Source organism: Oreochromis aureus, linkage group 3 (assembly GCF_013358895.1).
Source record: "Oreochromis aureus strain Israel breed Guangdong linkage group 3, ZZ_aureus, whole genome shotgun sequence".
NCBI lineage: Eukaryota > Metazoa > Chordata > Actinopteri > Cichliformes > Cichlidae > Oreochromis > Oreochromis aureus.
Genome location: NC_052944.1, coordinates 105,781,431 through 105,788,603, shown reverse-complemented (window position 1 = coordinate 105,788,603; position 7,173 = coordinate 105,781,431).

The window sequence follows — 7,173 nt, the reverse complement described above, 5'->3', positions numbered from 1 at the left end:
CACAGTCGTTATCAGGGTGTTTTGTTCAGCTCCAGCCTTGCAGCTGGCGCCAAAGGGGTATCCGCATAAGTGATGTTATTTTTTTACTTTAGTGCGAACAGCTCATATGAATTTCAAAGCAGTTCTACAGTCCACTGGTCTCTCAATCTCCCGTTGGAGAGCCGCGAGTTTCGCCATACTTGCGTTCTGTGATGTTGTCACTTCTTGTGCTCAAGGAGCCAATGTCTGAGAACTCACGGCAGTGTGCCTCCCCGAGATGTCATCCAATTTTGCGCCCAGAGATGTTATTCCGGGCTAGCCCTTCCAAGATGTATCCAGTCTGCAGTCAGAGATCTTATTCTGAGTATTCACAGCAGCCGTAGCCTCTCCAAGATCTTATCCATGCTGACTCAATGAGCCCATTTTGAGAAACTCACGCCTCTCCCATCGTTCCAATCCCAGCGGGCAGCCTTGTGGGGGTTTGAACAGCCGGTTCCGCTTTCTTAATTCTTCGATAAGTCAGGGCCAAGCCAGCTCCGATCAGCCAGAACCCTGTTATCATGGTTCCGAATAGGTAGATATCTTCACCACTCAGGCTCACCCAAGCCCAAACTTCTCGTTGAGGTGTCAATTGCATTTAGGGACCAGTTGATCCAATCCATAATTCCTCTTTTAGGTTTTAGAGAACAGACTGTGAGAGAATGTTCCAGGGAAAATACAAAGAAAAACACGAGACTAGACAAGGACATAAGCAGGGAAGATAAGGGAGAGGAGAAAAAGTGCGTCCGCCTCCTCCGAGAGCCAAAGAAGGAGGAGGCGGCTCTTACTATGTGTTCATAGTAAGAGTGTGTTATTGTAATTCATTAACTGTAAAGTGACCAGCGGACGGGCTGGAGGAATAAAGCTTGTGTTCAGTAGTTCAACTTCACATGGACAGAAACTCCTCTGGTGCTGAGAGGTTCTGACCCTGATGGACTGCAGCCTCCTGCCTGAGGGGAGCAACTCAGGAGGTTTCTCTTTGAGGGAGTTTGGGGAGGTCAGCAGTAATATGTCCTACCTGTATCAGTGTCCTTGAAGCCCACGTGGAGGAAGAGCAGACTGCAGGTGATCAGCTTTCAGTCTGCAGGTGGTGAGGATGGAGGTGAGGATGGTTTCTCTGATGAAGGAGTAGTTGTATCATTGACCACAGGAAGTTCATTATTTGCTTTCGTGATGAGGGCTCTGATGATAGCGGTCACTCTGATCCTGGAGACGATACTTCAGAAAGACTTCAGTGTCTGATGGACTCTGTGTCTCTGTAGAGCCTGAAACATACTCGTCCCTCTGGTTCTTCTACTTCTCTGTACAGTTGCATTCATTCCAACACTTTCATCAATCTGCCTCCAGGATTTCTCACATCTGTGAGTCTTTATATTCTTTATAGTCTTTATATTGAAACTCTGATTATTACTCTTCATCTTTGAAGTTCTCTCACTGATCCATTTGAAAAATGAGTCGACTGTATGGAACAGACCGATCACAATATTCAAAGACTGCAACAACCCAACGAGGTTCACCTCAAGTTACAGTGCAGGAAACAGGTCATATCTCAGCAAGCTGTGTGGTTATAGCTGTGCTATAGAGAAGAAGCAGAGGTAGAACTCCCATGAACCTTTGCAGACCGAAGGAGAGCCTTTAGCTTTTATTATTTAACCTTTATTTCCACAGGTAGTCCTGCTGAGACTCAGTGTCTCATTTCTAAGATAGACCTGGTTCAGCTGAATGCTGGTGCTGTAGTTGGAGTGCAGCTATTTAGCATCTCTCATTGGCTCATGACCACAGGTGGAGGTGGAGACACAGACTGACAGATCGATAATGTTGCTTTCAAACTCTCTCTTTACTTCACTTTAATACAATAATTTTTTTTTTTTTAAACTCATTATCTGCTCTTTCCAAAAGTTTTCTACATTTTACACCTGAACACATGGTTTAGATGATCTTTCAATTCTAATCTTATGTCTCTCACTAGTCACTTCATATGATACCGCCAGAGCCCACATTTGACCTCTTTTATGGGCCCAGAACCATTTTTTAACCTTTATGAAATACTATTTCTCTGAAGCACCAGTGTCAGAAGTTTAATAGTTTTTCTTGAAGGTCACAAAGACAGGTGAAACTGTCCAAACTACAAACTAACGAAGAAGCTCCACACACAGATGCAGAGATGATCCTCTCTCATCAGGCCGTGTAATGATGTGTTTGCAGGATGTGATCGATGGTTCAGTTCAGCTTAACGTGGGCGTTTCATTAAAGACAAAGACAGTAGCAGATGATCTAAAGAGCAAACAGAGAAGAACAAAGACAGCAATGCAGAGCTGAACTGATCTGAACACAACTGTCATGAACTGTGTGACAACAGCTCAGCCCACCGAGGCGTGTACCTGCTTTCATAACGTGTGTTTAAATGTGCATGTTAATGATGCTTCAGCCTCAGCAGAAGAGACCGCAGAGACAGAGACTCAGATCTCTGACTGTGTAGTGGAAACATGAACCACAGCTGTGACGCCGTCAGACTGTCACGAACACTGACGGACTGAGAGATGTAGTTCAGAGCACTGCGGTCTGCTAACATTATCACAGCACACTGAGACAATCAACCACTGTTAGCTCTTCTTATTAAAGTCTGTGAAGAAATAATATTATCAGGTCTGAACTTCAAACATTTGATTATCATCTAAACTTTAACCCTGCACATGTCTTGGAGGATGAGCTCCTTTATTTTCTTTGATTTAAAGTCACCGTCAAGCAACCTGGAGTGAGCCAGTACACACCTGAGCACCCAGCCCCAAACACCAAGAACCACCAATCTAAGTCACCCAATAATCAAACTGAAGGGGAGGCTGGAAGGTTACATTTCAGACACTTTGAGAATTCGTTACATATCCAGCACCAACAACAGGTCAAGTGTAGCCGGACGGTGCTCAGAAACAAGTTTAATGCTGGTTTCACCAGCAACACTCACAGGCTAACTGACACACACTAACAGACAGGTTCAAACAGAGAAGTACTACAGGCACAGGACACACAGCAAGAGGGAGATCATGACACTGGACAGAGAGACGAGACAAGATGTACAAGAGAGAATCGATCAAAGAGGAAACACAGCTGAGATGAGACAGGGGGTAGGGTTAGGTATAAAATTTGTATAAAAACAAAATGTACGAGCTGTGAAAACTGTTTCTGATAGAATGAAGAGTAGACTGATATATGAAATATTCTGTCATGGTTCTGTGTCGGTTCGACCCAGCTTTTTGGAGTTGTTATGTTTTGGTTTTGAAAGATGGATTCTTCCTGTATACTGGTGGTGGTGATGATTATGATGGATTATTATTTGAGTTCCATGTTTCTGTTTATTTGTGGTTAGGATTTGTGTTCTCATGTTTTGTGTGGGTTTAGTTCCATGTGTCATTTTCTGTCTGTCTCTCAGTGTCAGGTCTGCGTCTTTGTGTTGGGTTCTCGTTTCCTGTTTTATTGTGAAGGTCTGCGTCTCATGTGGGTGTGTTCAGTTTTACCTCTGTCTCGTCTTGTTGATTACTCCCAGCTGTGTTCCCCACCTGTGTGTGATCTCCCTGTGTTTCTCTGAGTGTATTTAAGTCACGTCTTCTGTCTTTGTAGTTGCTGGTCCATCTGTGTATCCACCCTGCTTCATCTGTGTGTTTCCCTGCTGTCTACCATTGTCTGCCTCTGCTCGCCCTCTTTCATGTTCGTGTTCTGGTTCCTGCGCTGTAGTTTAGTTGTTGTCCAGTATAGTTTAGTTTGTCTTCGTTTGCCATTTCCCCTTTGCCGTTTATTCAATAAACCACCTTCACACCTTTACAAGTGCCTGCAATTGGATCCTCCTTTATCATCTCCACACGGCTCATCTCACTCGCCGTGACATATTCCCTTATTGGGTGATAAAATCAGACCATGTCATAACTGCTTTAAGTCATACAGAATAGATATCAGAGCCTTAAACAGGCTGACTTCTGCTAAATGGGTCAAACTGGGCAGAAAGTCTACAAACACATAACATCCTTATAGAATATGATGTAACACTATAGATCAACTTACCTCAGAATATATAAAGCATATAAACAATTACAGCAATATGATGCAACAAACACAGCAGTACTACTAATCCAAAATACTCAAAGCTTCATAGAACTGAAACAAACATTTATTTTTAGCTCCATTCTGCTGCTGATACATACTTTAGGTTTCTGAATATTAAACTTGTTGCTGCCTTTCATAGTGTGTAACTTGAAGGCCCTGAGTACTTTCTCCCACACTGAAAACACTGGAATGATAACATTATTTGAACATTACCTAATAAGACTGATTCAGGACAGACAGTTAGTTATGTTTGTTATGATATTGCTTCAGGGAGCAGACATGACACCGTCTTAGCTTCTAGCCATCACTTTTTATTATATCCCCACACCACCCTCCGGTGGCTTCCACATGAACTGCACCTTAAACAACAACTGTTCACTCATATCATGACATCCCCCTTGTTTTTTTTGTTTTTTTCTACAACCGGGGCAAACAACAAAGTAACTCACAACACGACTCTAGGCCCATGACCAGTAGAAAAAAGAAAGGGAGAAAAAAAATATGCATCTTTGCATACTCACATTTCTCTTTAGTGAACATATTTGTTTTTCTTCCCATGTTTTTTTTTTTTTTTTCAAAGCATATACTCAAAACATAATGTTCATTTTATTCCTCAATAAGCCTTCTGGGCTTGGAAACAATACGTCCACTCGCTGTTTTGGGTGGGGAACTTGGAAACTCTGTGGGAGTGACATTTTTACTTTGCATGTCCATCTCGCTTTGTCCCTGTGTTTTATCACACTCATTTTGCTGTGTCACGTTTTGATTGTCCCTTGACTGCCTTAGAAACTTTCTGTTCCTTCTATATGTCTGTCCATCAGGCATCTGAACGACATAAGATCTTGGATGTTCAGATAAACCTGTCACCTTGGCTGGATTCCATACACCCTGTTGTCACATTCTGACAGTGTCACCAACCTGCAGTTGCTGAAGTGCTTTGGTGCCTTGGTTAAAGTATTCTCTCTGTTTCTGTTGTCTTGTTTCTAACAACTGCTGCACCGTCTTAGTGACCATTTGGGGTTGCAATCTTTGTGATGTCATTGGAAGTCTTGTCCTTATGCGCCGACCCATTAGCAGCTGGGCTGGTGACGCTCCAATGTCCTCCAACGGTGTACTCCTCAGATTCATTAATGATAGATACAGGTCATTCCCCTCGGCTTTTGCCTTTTTTAACAAGAGTTTCACTGTTTGTACTCCTCTCTCTGCCATTCCGTTTGACTGTGCACTCCCACTCTTTTGCAAAGTCTTGTAATTCATGGGAGCTGAACTGTGGTCCGTTGTCTGAAATCACCGTTTCAGGAATTCCGTGTCTGGCAAATTGTGACTTAAGATGAGTGATAACTGTTGCACTTCTCGTGTCTGACTTCAGCCACTCAACCTCAATGAACTTGGAATAGTAATCCACTAAGAGGAGATATTCCTGCTGGTCAAAGGTAAATAGGTCCACACCTATCTTCTGCCAGGGTCTTTCTGGAACACTATGTGGATGTAGTGGCTCTTTGTTCTGTCGTTTCTGGTGAGTACTGCACACATCACAGCAGTTCACCATCTCTGTGATACTCTGTGACATTCCAGGCCAAAAGAGTACTTCTCTCGCTCTGCGTCTGCAGCTTTCAATACCCAAGTGACCCTCGTGAATGCGCTTTAGCATTTCTGCTCTCAGTGCTGCAGGAACGATAAGCTGCTCTCCTTTGAACAGAACTCCATCCACTACTGAAATTTGTTCCTGTAATTCCAATACGCTTGGATTTCTGTTGCAGCCTGGTTTCTTGCTTCTGGCCATCCATCCAGAACTGTCTCTGTAAGTTTCGTCAGTGTCACATCATTCCTTGTTTCCTTTCTGAATTCCTCTAGTTTTGCACTTGTCACAGGCAAGTTGGAAATTACCATGTGCACCTGGTCTTCTATGTCATTATCAGATGAGCTGGTCACTGGCAAATATGCTCTGGATAATGTGTCCGCGATGTACATTTCACTTCCTGGCTTGTACTGTACTTGTACCTGATATTTCTGCAGTCTCATTAGGAGTCTCTGTATTCTTGCTGGAGCACTGCTCAACGGCTTTTTCATTATCACTTCTAGTGGTTTGTGATCTGACTCCACGTTCACTTCTCTTCCATACACATACTGATGGAAACGCTCTGCACCAAACACAATCGCCAACATCTCCTTTTCTATTTGTGCATAACGCTGTTCAGTCTCTGTTAATGAGCGTGATGCATAAGCAACTGGCTTGCCCTCTTGCAGTAAGACAGCACCGAGTCCACTTTTCGAAGCATCGACAGATAGTGTTACTGGAAGCTGTACATCATAGTATCTGAGCACAGGAGCTTCAGTCAGAAATGTTTTCAATTTGTTGAACGCGTGCTGATGCTCACCTTCCCACTGCCATGCAACATCATCTCTGGTAAGGCCACGTAATGGCTCTGTGTGTTGTGACATGTTTGGAATGAACTTTGCTAGGTATGTCACCATACCCAGAAATCGCTCCACATCTTTTTTGCACTCTGGTGTAGGCATTTTCTTTACTGCCTCTATCTTGCTCTGATCTGGTTTCAAACCATCTGCCGAGAAGATGTGGCCAAGGTATTTAATTTCCTCCAGGCCTACCTTGCATTTGTCCTTGTTCAGCTTGAAATTTTTTGCTCTTGCTCTCTCAAGCACTTGCCTCAGTCTGTCATCATGCTGTACTTTAGTCTCTCCCCAGATTAAAAGGTCGTCTATGTATGTCTCGACGCCATCAATCCCCTCAAACAGCTGCCTCACCGTCCTGTGGAATACTTCTGGAGCTGAATTAATTCCAAAAGGCAGGCGAAGGAATCTGTAACGACCAAAAGGTGTGTTGAATGTACAGAGGCGAGAGCTGGCTTCATCCAATTTAAGTTGCCAAAATCCTGAGCTTGCGTCCAGCACAGTGAAGTATTTGGCCTTGCCAGTCGGCTCGTTATCTCTTCAACTGTTGGCAACTGGTAGTGCTCTCTCATGACTGCTGTATTGAGATCACGTGGATCTAAGCAGACTCTCAGTCGTCCAGTAGCCTTTTCCACAATGACGATTGGA